The 12,806-nt window shown below is 46.1% G+C and overlaps 1 protein-coding gene across 1 annotated transcript in view; it reads right to left on the bottom strand.

Moving 5' to 3' along the window:
- PARP6 (poly(ADP-ribose) polymerase family member 6) overlaps positions 1-6,685 on the bottom strand; it is a 50,533-nt gene extending 43,848 nt beyond the window's left edge. Inside the window, exon 1 of the mRNA XM_088656715.1 lies at positions 6,187-6,685. The gene's annotated coding sequence lies outside the window, so the exon portion shown is untranslated. The remainder of the gene's footprint in view (positions 1-6,186) is intronic.
- Between the last annotated feature and the right edge of the window lie 6,121 nt (positions 6,686-12,806).

Genomic DNA, 12,806 nt, shown 5'->3' with positions numbered 1-12,806 from the left:
TGACAATCTGAAGCATGTCCAGAGAAAGGCAACCACCGCCGTGGTGAGAGGTCTAGAAATCATGTCGTATGAGGAAAAGTTGAAAGAGGTGGGTATGTTTTGCTTGGGGAAGATTAAAGACAGGCATGAATGATAGCTGTTTAAAAATATCTGAAGGGCTGCAAGATGTGGAGCAGATTTTTTTATCTGTTGCTTCAGAGGCCAGGACTAGAATGAACAAGTAGAGATTGTAGGGAAGTACATTTTGTGTAAACATGAGGAGAAACCGCCTAATGGTAAGGGTTGTTTGACAGTGGAACAGGCAGTCCCAGGAGGTGGTGGGATATCCTTTCCTGGAGGTATTTCAGCAGAGGCTGGGTGCCCATCTGCCAAGCAGATGGTTGGACCATATGACCTTTCAGTTGCTCCAGGCCAGTGCTGAGGCACCTTGTTCTGTCTGTCTCAGCTGTGGGATTGCTGTCCATGGTCCTGAACCCTAGGCACTGAACTCTGAACTAGCATCTCTAGCCGTGCCCTGGAGTGCTGATTCCAGAATCCCAGACCTGCCTTTTGTCCATCTTGCATGGGCTTCTGCATTCAGCACAGCAGACCCTGCACTAAGCTGGGGATTGGACTAAGATGACTTCTAAGGTACCTCACAATTCCAAGATTCTTTATGTGCATAAAAGGAATGAACATATAATAATTATGAACATGCGTTCTAAATTCTATAAATCACAGGTTTTGGGATACTGGAGACTTGGCAATGCCTGTGGGAACCTGGGAATAGGGATTGGGAGGGCAATTCAATGCAGTTCACATTCAAAGGGAAACATACCTAATTCACACTTCCTGAAATAATATGCAAACCTAAACACGTTGTTGTTTAGTCGTTTAGTCGTGTCCAACTCTTCGTGACCCCATGGACCATAGCACGCCAGGCACTCCTGTCTTGCACTGCCTCCCGCAGTTTGGTCAAACTCATGTTCGTAGCTTCGAAAACACTGTCCAACCATCTCGTCCTCTGTCGTCCCCTTCTCCTAGTGCCCTCAATCTTTCCCAACATCAGGGTCTTTTCCAGGGATTCTTCTCTTCTCATGAGGTGGCCAAAGTATTGGAGCCTCAGCTTCAGGATCTGTCCTTCCAGTGAGCACTCAGGGCTGATTTCCTTCAGAATGGATAGGTTTGATCTTCTTGCAGTCCATGGGACTCTCAAGAGTCTCCTCCAGCACCATAATTCAAAAGCATCAATTCTTCGGCGATCAGCCTTCTTTATGGTCCAGCTCTCACTTCCATACATCACTACTGGGAAAACCATAGCTTTAACTATACGGACCTTTGTAGGCAATGTGATGTCTCTGCTTTTTAAGATGCTGTCTAGGTTTATCATTGCTTTTCTCCCAAGAAGCAGGCATCTTTTAATTTCGTGACTGCTGTCACCATCTGCAGTGACCTAAACACAGCCATCCTTCAAAATCCACACTTATCCAGATTTTGCAATGCAGCCCTTCAGCCAAGCTGTGTGAACAGACATGCATATAAAGTTTGCATTAAAATGCATATATCAGAGAAAAGAGCATTATATTGGGAGAAATTTCTCTGCAAAAATGTGTCTATTAGGCAAAACTGCATACAAAAACGGTGCATGTTGGAAATGCACTGACATGCTGAAGAACTTTCATTGTTGTTGTTCTTGTTTAGTCGTTTAGTGTGTCCGACTCTTCGTGACCCCATGGACCAGAACACACCAGGCACTCCTGTCTTGCACTGCTTCCCGCAGTTTGGTCAAACTCATGTTGGTAGCTTTGAGAACACTGTCCAACCATCTCGGCCTCTGTCGTCCCCTTCTCCTAGTGCCCTCCATCTTTCCCAACATCAGGGTCTTTTCCAGGGAGTCTTCCCTTCTCATGAGGTGGCCAAATTATTTGGGCCTCAGCTTCAGGATCTGTCCTTCCAGTGAGCAGTCAGGGCTGATTTCCTTCAGAATGGATAGGTTTGATCTTCTTGCAGTCCATGGGACTCTCAAGAGTCTCCTCCAGCACCATAATTCAAAAGCATCAATTATTTGGCGATCAGCCTTCTTCATGGTCCAGCTCTCACTTCCATACAAACCCTTAAAAGGGAAGGTTGCAAAATGATGTGGAAATGTGGAGAATTCAACTGAACATTGGAAAAATGAGAAATGGAGAGGACCTGGAATCAAGCAATTCATCAATTCCCACCTGGCAGGCCCATCTCCAGGGCTCCGCAGTGCCTTTGTACACTGTCCCTCCGCCCCCGTCCCCCATCACCACCAGTGTTGGTTTTCTGATCCTTCCTTTGCCACAGTGTCTAATTGGAGAGGCAGCACCAGGGGTGCAGTTAGGGACCCCAATTGACCAGAGGCCTCTTCTTGTGTCTTTTAAGAGCAGCATAATGTGGGGAAAGCAGCAGGTAATGCTTTCCAGGGAATGGAGATCAAACATTTCATCAGCTGCTAACGTCTGCCAATCAAGCTGCTGGAAAAGAAACAGATGGGAAGATGGGGGTCGGGGGGGGGGATTTCAAAAGGTCTCTCTGCTAGTGGGAAGGAAGAGGCAATCCTAACCTTACAAAGGAGGCGGGGAGCTGTGAATCATCACCGATCTGTTATTGACAGACACGAATGTGTGAATCAGCTCTTCCGTAATGTGCAGAGAGAAACATATGGGGCAGAGAGAAACATATGGGGCAGGTTGTGCAACAGGACCTGGTGGGAGAGTTTAAGCATTCTGGGAGAATTTGGGGGATCAGCTCTCAGCCTCTTCAACACAGACTGGGAGTCTGAGCAATAACTTCCCAGTAACTTCAGGTGCATGCGTAAGGATGGCCACATGTCCTACTTTAGAGGGGGCAGTCCTCTATTAGAAGGCGTCCATTGTTTGAAGGGCTTCCCAGGCCAGATGTTCTTTAAAGAGAAAGAATCGTAAGAAGGGAGAGCAGGAGGGACCTTGAAGTTGCCCATCAAAATTAGTGCAGATTCAGCGGACATAACCAGGGTCACCTGGCCACATTCTTCAGCCGCCATGGCAAAATGCATTGCAATTCTATTCAGATTATAGCAATCGTTTCTGAATTTGCATCTTATCTCCATTGCATCTTAGCAATGCAAATGCAGATTTTATGCAGATCTGTATCCTCAGTTGTCCTCTTCTGTGGTGATGAAAGAGTGGCGAAGCATAAGTGTTTACTAGTATAAGAGGAACCGAGAATATTTTGCCTGCCCTTTTGAAAGCCAGGCATGTCCTTTCCTCTCCCAGAATACAGCCTCACAGGGCCACCTCTGCAGAAGCCAAAGAGGTCAAAGGAACATTGCACAACAGAACAGCTTTAGGGTCAAACTAAGCAATATGCTAAATGCATTCGTGTACCTTTAATCTTTAAGATGAAAAAGAAGAAGAAAAAGCAGTCATGATTTTCCTGCCCCAAATGGAATCAGGACCATGGCTCAGTATGAGAGGGAATTAATCATTTTCACACACACACACACACACACACACACACACACACACACACACACACATGCTGTTTTCCCCATGAAAATCTCTTGCCCACCCTTCCCAAATTTGCTATTTGCTGCAGGAGGGAATCATCTACTGGTGCAAATGCACTTTCCCTTCCAGGTAAATAGCAGCTTCCAACTGGTGCCTTTTATCACAAAAAAACAGCACAGAGAATAAAGAGTGAAACAGCAACTATGACCCCTGCTTTTTCGGGGGGGGGGTTAAGGATACACTAGTCTGATTGTGTATTTAATACAGGGGTGGGCAAAGTGAATCCTTATGGTCTCATGTGGGCCTTGGCCTAACTGCAATAGCTCAAGTTGCAGGTGATCAGTTCAGACCTCTGGCAAGCTGGTTGTTGGTTGGGTGGGGAGAAAAATCGGAAGCAGGTGGTGGTTGTGAAGTGGATGGCAAGAGGGAAAGAAAAGGGTGCACATGCTCACTTTTGGTTCTCAATTTCTCATTTTTCTGGTCTTAAATTTGCTTTGCCCCCTTGCAATTAAAAGAGGGGGGCATATTCAACACTGTCTAACACTGCCTGTATGTCCAGTGTTCTCTGCCTACTAGCACAAGATCCCATGTGCTGGCAGATGACAGAGTTCAAAGGCTGCGCAAAAGCATCCATGCAACAGTTGCCCTGGCGGACGCTTATTGCACATTTATTGGTTCCAGTTGCGCAACCTGTTGCAAAGCTACCTTCAGAAGGGGAATTGCATTTTCCCTTGTGCAATAACATTCTGCCAATGCAAGAAGTATACCACTAAGTGACTTTAACACAGCGCTACCTTGGGTACAACTCAACATCTGCATGAAAATTCATGTGTATTGTTATTCTTGTTGTTGTGTGAAATTATATATAATAATAAGGATATATAATATAATAAGGATTGTCTAACATAAGCATTTTGCAAGCACCTTCTGCCATATTAATAATGCACTCTTGTGTATCACTAATATGCACATGTTTGTAAGCAGTTTTAGGCTGGATACCCGCACTGCAAAATTAGGCACCGGGCAAATTTCACAGGAGAGCTGCTTCAGTTCACAGCATTGGTTTGGGAAGTGCAAATTTGGGAAGTTCACATTGAAATGCAAACAAGGCAGGTGTCTCCCCATTCCTGTTTCTGTCTCTGCTGCTGGCTTTGGCCCTGCCCACCTCAAGCATGTGGCCCCTGACAGATTAGCCTCAAGGGAAAGTGGCCCTCAACAGAAAAATGGTTTCCTGCTTCTGGTTTTATATATTTGACTACTCCAGTTTAAGGTCCATTGACAGTGGTAAGCAAAAAGCTGACAATGGCAGACAATTCCTCCATATCCCAAAAGTATCCACATCCAAAGGGGATTCAGGTGCTAAAACGTGTTAGTGATCTTGACAACACTCAAACACAATTAAAACTCACACCAATTAGTTTCGGATTTAAAAAATGTTTCCATGTAGTTGCTAGTTTCTTTTTAGACTACAAAGGCTGAATTATGAATAGAAATAATATTGTTACTTCCTAATCCTAGTAGGATAGTGGTGGGTAGCTCCAGTGGATCCACAGGAGCAAGATAAATATACTCTGCACATGATCAGAAACATTTTCACTATGATTTTTAACATGTCCTGAGCAATGGGGGAGTTGGAGAGCATGTAAGGAAGCTCAGAAATGAAACAATGGTAAGCAGAGAGAGAGGTTTGGGGAAGCTTGTGGCAGTGCACAGAGGCAGACTGCTATGGACCACAAATAGAGAAGGAAAGGGGGTCTTAACTAGAATGAATGAAAACAGCACAGCCTGAGAGACTTCATTACATGAGGCAGAACCTCCCTTCGTCCAAACTCAAGGTGCCTACCCAAGGCTGATCAAGTTATTTCAGCACCTGAGTCAGAAAATCCCACAAGCAGCTCTGTCTCTGGCAGAAAAAACACAATAAAAATAAATCAAGTAACTTAACCATTTTGTTCCCCTTTTGTGGCTCCCAAAACCGGTGTGGCATGAGGCAGCTAATTTGCCAAATTGGGGGGGGGGGTGTTGTACCACCCTGGTGCGAAGAAGAAAAAAACCAAGTCCGAATTTTCCAAAACCTCATTTTCTGTGGTTACCATAGCAGTGTAGTCATCATACGTTAATTTTATTTTAAAAAGTCAAAGTGGCCCTCCAAGTGATTTTGAGCTGTGCATCCCAGCTCTGGACAGACAGGGCCCATGCATGCGGAGAAGTGAGAGCAGGCCTATCAGAGAAGCCACCTGTTGACTGTCATGGAAGCCTTGGGCTCTTGAGTCTTGGCCTGGTTTATTTGTCACTCTGGGCTTTTCCATGGGGCAGGCGGGGGACTGCAGAAATCCCTAGCTCTAGACTCCAGCAGAAATCTCTGAAGCTCAAGTCTCCAGCAAAACACACAGGGAGGGAGGGTGGGGAGGAAGAGTAAAGGCCCTGATCAACCCAGCCGGATTTGCTCGATGTATGTACGTGCACAAATGCGCAGCAGTCAAACAGGCACAATCCTTGGCTCAGATCTTGCTCCCAACCCGACTAGAGATCAACTGCCGCAACCTCTGGATTGGCAAGGGGGCATGCAGCACAGCTGGAGTTCGGGGTCCTCGCCTCCTGGCTTCTCTTCTGCCTCTCTCGGCCTCGGTACCCGCAAAGGGAAAATCCATGCAAACGTCCGTCCCCCGCGCGCCCCGTTCCCCATCATACTTACCGCACCTGCCTCCACCGCTACGGAAGGCCTGGCGAGAGGGGGACCGGGGGGCTCACGAGGCTGCCGGTGGCAGGAAGACGGGCACGGTGCAGCGGAAGATGATAAACCTGGACGGGAGATCAATGGCCAGCTGCTTCTGCTGCACAAGGAGCCAGGCAAAAATTGCGCGCGCGCTAGAGAGAGCGGGGATACAGCAGGGCAGAAAACAAAAGGCTCGTCGGCCGGCGGCTGCTGCTGCTGCTGCTGGCTTTGTCGCTCTCATAGAGGAGCGCTGTGGCCCCAATGCTTTTGCCCATGCTCAGTGCAGCTCTGGGATGCTGTCATGTGATGCTTCGCAGCGAGACGAAAAGGTTCGGAGGGAGAGAGGGATGCCGGGGAAGAGTCAGGCAGCCAGGCAGCCAGGCGCCCGGGGGCGCGCAGGCGGGGGCGCCACCAGACGCGCGCCACCCATCCGAGGAGTCTGCAGTCAGTGCTACCTCCCATTTATCAGCCTGGCACTGGCAGGCAGTGCCCCTACTACCTCCCCACCCCAGACCTTGCTGCGTGTCTCACACAAAGGAGGAAAACGGGAGGGGGCGGGCTCGCGCTTTTGCCTAAGCATCTGTTGTTGTTGTTGTTGTTGTCGTTGTTGTTATTGAATTTATATACTGCCTTATACCCGGGAGTCTCGGGGCGGTTCACAGAATAAAATCAAGATATAAAGCCACGAAATACCTAATAAAACTAAAAACAGCAGCGCCTCCCCACAAAAAAACCCCACACATTTTAAAAGGGCATAAGGATGTAAAATGGATCAATCAAATGCCTGGTTCAAAAGGAACGTTTTTGCCTGGTGTCCAATGGTGTATAATGAAGGCGCCAGGCGAACTTCCCTGGGGAGAGCATTCCACAGACGGGGAGCCACTGCAGAGAAGGCCCCGTTCTCATGTTGCCACCCTCCAGACCTCTCGAGGAGGAGGCACACGAAAGAGGGCCTCAAAAGATGATCTCGGGTCCAGCCAAGTTCATATGGAACAAGGCGCTCCTTGAGGTATTGCGGTCCTGAGCCGTTTAAGGCTTTATACGTCCACTTGAAACGTGTGGAAAACAAGCCATCCTCTGTTAACTTGACAGTCCAGTTGCAATTAAGAAATCTGCTGGAAAGGGATGCAATCGTGCTTTCTCACAATTCCACATGAATGTAGAAAAACGGGTGGTTGGCTTTTGCTGCCTACATCCCCAAGGGACTGAGTCCCCTAAGTCCATGATCAGTCAGAGATGAATGGATGGAGGCAGGATGCAGTGAATGCAAGGCAGATCTTTATTTTTCTGTTGCAACAAAGTTCCCTCCCCTCCTAGCAAGGAGGCAAGAGAAACCCAGAACCAAGAAGAAACATCTCTTTTAAGGGTTTGCATTTTGGCGTGGAGGACATCCCCTCTACAAACAGTCAGAAATTACATCACACGTAAGGTGGGGTTGCTGTGGCTCAGGCAGGCCAAGGTGTGATTTAGCAAGTTTCACATCGTTCCAGACACAGTTTACACAAAACATTAGCATTTGATAAGACAATCAGGATCCCTCAATGCATAGCATCTGGGCAAATAATGACAATTAATGCAAAGGAGGTTCATAGATAGAAAGGAGGCTCCCAGTACATTTCTGAGCACAATTCAAAGTGTTGGTGCTGACCTTTAAAGCCCTAAATGGCCTCGGTCCTGTATACCTGAAGGAGCTTCTCCACCCCCATCGTTCTGCCCGGACACTGAGGTCCAGCGCCGAGGGTCTTCTGGCGGTTCCCTCACTGCAAGAAGCAAAGCTACGGGGAACCAGGCAGAGGGCCTTTTCGGTAGTGGCACCCGCCCTGTGGAACGCTCTCCCATCAGAGGTCAAGGAGATCAACAACTTCCTGACATTTAGAAAACACCTAAAGGCAGCCCTGTTTAGGGAAGTTTTTAATCTGTGATATTTTAATGTATTTTGGTATTTGCTGGAAGTCGCCCAGAGTGGTGGGGGAAACCCAGCCAGATGGGTGGGGTAATAATAATAATAATAATAATAATAATAATAATAATAATAATAATAATAATAATAATAATAATAGATATAGGAGAGGAATCCTTTCAGGAACTTCCCCTGATTGTTCTCAGACAAGAGGGATTAAGGAGGCAGAGGATATAACAGTATTTAGAGTCTTTTGGATTGCTCTCCTGTACTATTTTAGACATGTAGTTTATAAATTTATTTATGTATGTGTGTTTACCTTGTGCAATGATAAACATTTATTCTATATTCCTATAACAGCTGGAAGGATGACGTACACATGGCACTGAGTGTAGAAGTGGGAATCCTGGGAATCCTACATATTTATTCATTTACCTATTCCCCTGCCCCTGCCCCCATCTGGAGGCACAAGATGCATTGCCACCTTTGCTGAAGCTAAGCAGATCTGGTTCTGGTCAGTGCCCGGATGGGAGACTCCCTGGGAACTCATTTTATGCCACCTTGAGTTCCATGGTGGAAGGAAATGGGGATATAAATAAACCAGATGAATAAATAATAAAGCCGGAAAGACTTTAAAATGTGGGGCAAGGAAGGATGGGGGAGAAAATGGATTCAGTTTGCACTTAAAAGCAAAGCTACATACCGGTAATTCACACTTTTCAAAATAATATGCAGGCCGAAATGCAGCCATCTTTCAAAATGCACACATCTCCTCATTTTGTAACGCAGGCAAGTAATGGGTACAAAAAATGTATATACTTGAGTAAAGTGTGCATGAAAATGCATATATTTTGCGGGGGGGATTTAAGTGGTTAGTAGAAAAAATTGCTTTGCAAAGATGTACAACTAGCAAAACTAAATGAAAAAGCATGTACAGTGGTGCCTCGCTAGACGAATTTAATTCGTTCCACGGGTCTTTTCTTATAACGAAAAATTCGTCTAGTGAATCCCATAGGAATGCATTGAAATTTTTTTGAATTTTTTTTTTTTGCCCATAGGAACGCATTAATTGAATTTCAATGCATTCCTATGGGAAACCGCGATTCGCTAGATGAATTTTTCGTAAAATGAATTCATCTAGCGAGGCAACCTCCACTCGAAAAATCCTTTTGTTAAGCGGAAATTTCGTTAAGCAGGGCATTCGTTAAGCGAGGCACCACTGTATATTAGGAGAAATTTGTACAGTCATGCTGATTTAAAAAATCCTCATGAAAATTTAAGAAATTCATAAACTGAAGTAGAAATACGGAGAGCTAAACTTAACATTGGAAAAATGAGAAAGTCAGAGAAACTAAAACAGACAAATTCCCCTGGTAGGAAATGAAGTGGGAAAAACTGAGTGGGGGAGATCAGCCAGATTTCCAGTGGCCAGTGACTTATGCGTAAATGCTGCTTCTGTTCTGTTTTGGGCAGGAGCCAGGACAAAACCCTAATTTTGGTATGCTTTAATTGTTTAGAAAATTCATTAAAACTCAAAGTACGGCAAATCATCTACAAAACATTAAACTTTGATTGTTAATATGCATTGTTTATTTTTATCATCAACTTTTAAATTCAACAATCACCACACACTCAAAAGAGAAGAGGGGCACGTAAGGGGTACAGGATCCATTTTGCAATTTACCCAGTTATGTGTACTGGCACCTCATATTTTACATACACACAAAGGCATTCAGTGTGACAGTGTGCACATCTGGGTGTAGCAATGCACCTGCTATATTTTTTTGTCCCTTCTTGGGGAGATGCCAAGGGTTCTATCATGGGCTGCTGCACTCCTACATTTACCTGTACATCATATTCAGATTGTCCATGAGTTGCCTAAGCTTCCTTTAACTGGTGAACCCCCTCATTGTAACAGAGCCATATTGCAGGGTAGCTTCTGTGGAAGTGAGAAAAATCCCCTCTGCAATTAAATGCTTAGGAACTCCTTCTTGCAGAGTCAGGAAGAGAGGAAGTCTGTGCTACCACCAGCCTCTCTGCCAATCCAAGAAATGATTCATTTCAGAAATGGACCTACCTGTTTGTTTTCTTTATAAGAGCTATGACAGGCTTCCAAACGCAGCTTTCCCTCATCCCCCACATAGCAGCGGGGAGGCTGCTGAGTCGTGACAGGTCCTGGCTGCCTGCCTAGAGAGAAAGGGCTGTAGTACCAGTGGAGCTGATCGGTGGAGCATCTGTTTTGTGGACCAGGTCCCAGGTTCAGTTTCAGACACCCCCAAGTAAGACTGGGAGTGTCTGCTGCCTGAAACCATGGAGATCCATTGCCAGACAACACGGAACTAGATGGACCAAGGGTCCGACTCTAGATAAGACAGTTTCCCATCTTCCCTTCCAGAGCTCAGTGGCAATCTGTCTACAGTATCTAGGAAGAACTTTGAGCAAATGGGGGCAGCTGTTGCCTGCTGGGAATGCAGAGTTGGAGAACCTTTCCTGCAAGGAAAGGCTAAATCCTTTGAGAGATTTGAGTTTAGCTTTGGGGGAGCGGGAAGACAGGGGTTGGAGTGTCTAGGTATTGTTGCAGTACCATTCCCACGCAGGGGAATGCACGCAAAGACAGGCTCCGGCAGATTGAGCAGACGAGACCAAGACTGGGTCCAACAGTCGAGAAGGTGGTTTCTGTAGAGGGAAGTGAGGGAGCAGGTGGGGCTCATTCACCTAGGAAGGTAGCCCATCTAGAACCCTAAACCTCTGCCGTCTTGCAACTACAGTGGTACCTTGGTTCCCGAACGGCTTAGTCGACAAACAAATCAGCTCCCGAACACCCGTCCAATGCAGCTGTAGGCTATTGTTTCCAGGGTGCCTGTGCCAATCAGAGGCCGCGCCTTGGTTTTCAAACATTTTGGAAGTTGAACAGATTTCCGGAACGGATTAAGTTCGAGAACCAAGGTTCCACTGTATATTCATTTGTGAGAAAGGCTTAGGGAATAAGCTCGGGGGGGGGGGGAGAATCCATACCTGCTGCCTTGTGGAACGTCTTCAGGAGAAGAAACGGCTAAGGAGTAAACCCTACAGAAATCCATAGGGGAGTCCCTAAAATGGCTGGATGGCGTCTTATGTGCTTCCTTCTGGCACCTGCTGCAGCCAAGCTGGTGCCAAACGTATTGCTCTGCTTTCCTTTGGACCACATCAGGAATGCCAAAGGGGGTGGTCTTGTTGTCTGAGCAGTCCAGGACCTCCAGACACACTGCCCAGGCTTGTGCCCTGGAGAAGTCCCTTTTGCACTGCTACTGCAGCAAAAACAACATAGGAGGCAGCAGTTATGATTTGCCAGTCTCTGCAGCCACGGCAGGTGCTGTGATTCTCTAATGGTTTGGCTTCACCCCTGGAGGTGCACTCCATTGTCTCTCGAGGCACACAGGTGCCAACAACTACCGTTTCCATCATCCCTGGCCATTGGTTATGCCAGCTGGGGCCAAAAGGAGTTGAGAGTCAATCAACACCTGTAAGGTACTACATTGGCTACCCCATGTTTATTTGAAGAATTTAGGCACGCACTTCCCTTTCCGCCTGCATCTCAAAGCAGTTTACGAAAAGTAAAATCCAACCCGGAACGCACGAAATTCAAAACACATGCTTAAACATCAGAAAATAAAAAGAACAAAGCAGCATTCAGTGGTGTCAAGGCATCCGGAAATAAAATGGCCTTGATCTGACACTTAAAACTTTGCAGGGCCAAAGGTTGCCTTGTTTCTGCTTTACAAGAAATAATGGGTAAGGGTGACATACCGATGCACACTTACCTGGAAGTAAGAGCCATTGAAGATAGTAGGAATTGCTTCTGGAGGTGAGGAGCATGAGTTTTTTTTAAATAATTAGATGAAGGGAAAAGATTGAGCAGAGATTAATTTCTGCTCATAATATTAGAATACAGCATCGCCCAGTAAAATTGGCTGGCAGGATGACTCAGGACAAAAGAAATTATTTATCCTCCTAATGCATAATTCACTTACAGAAGGGATGCGGTAACTCCAGCCCTCCAGTTCTTCGACCTCACCTCCTCTCAGTTCTGCCCAGCAAGGATGGTGGGAATTTGTATATATATATACAAATATATATATATATATATATATATATATATAAAATCAAAGCAGCTTACAAAAATAAAAATGTACAACACACGAAATCTAAAACATAATCTGGCTGGACCACAGGCTTCCCACCCTTGGTTTATCATATCCATTGCAACAAGCTCCATGGTATGGGGGCTATTAGCAACGATAGGTAAATGGAACCTCCATGTCCAGAAGCAGTGTACCTCGTGAGTGCTGGTTGCTCTGGATATTGTTGGGCTCCAAACTGGAGGGTCACAGGTCGCCCAACCCGAATTGAGGCTTTACTTGTGGGTTTCCCAGAACATCTGTGTAGCTACTGTTGAAAACAGGATATTAAACAAGGTGGGTGGGCACATGTGGCCCTCACAATATATATTTTTAATTGAATTTATATGCCCCCCCTATACCCGCAGGTCTCAGGGCCACTTCCATCATCCATGATCAGTGGCTGTACCAAAAACATCACGGTGTCCAGCAAAATCTGGATAGTCACATCCTTTCCCCACTCCTGGACTAGGTAGACTTCAAGTCTCATCTTGCGGGACTCTTTTCTTATGTGTTTAAGAACACTGGTAGGTGGGGGAGAG

This window comes from Zootoca vivipara, chromosome 13, assembly GCF_965207765.1.
Source record: "Zootoca vivipara chromosome 13, rZooViv2.hap1.1, whole genome shotgun sequence".
Classification (NCBI taxonomy): domain Eukaryota; kingdom Metazoa; phylum Chordata; class Lepidosauria; order Squamata; family Lacertidae; genus Zootoca; species Zootoca vivipara.
Note: the sequence above shows the minus strand (reverse complement) of the source record. Positions and strands in the feature narration are given on the sequence as shown.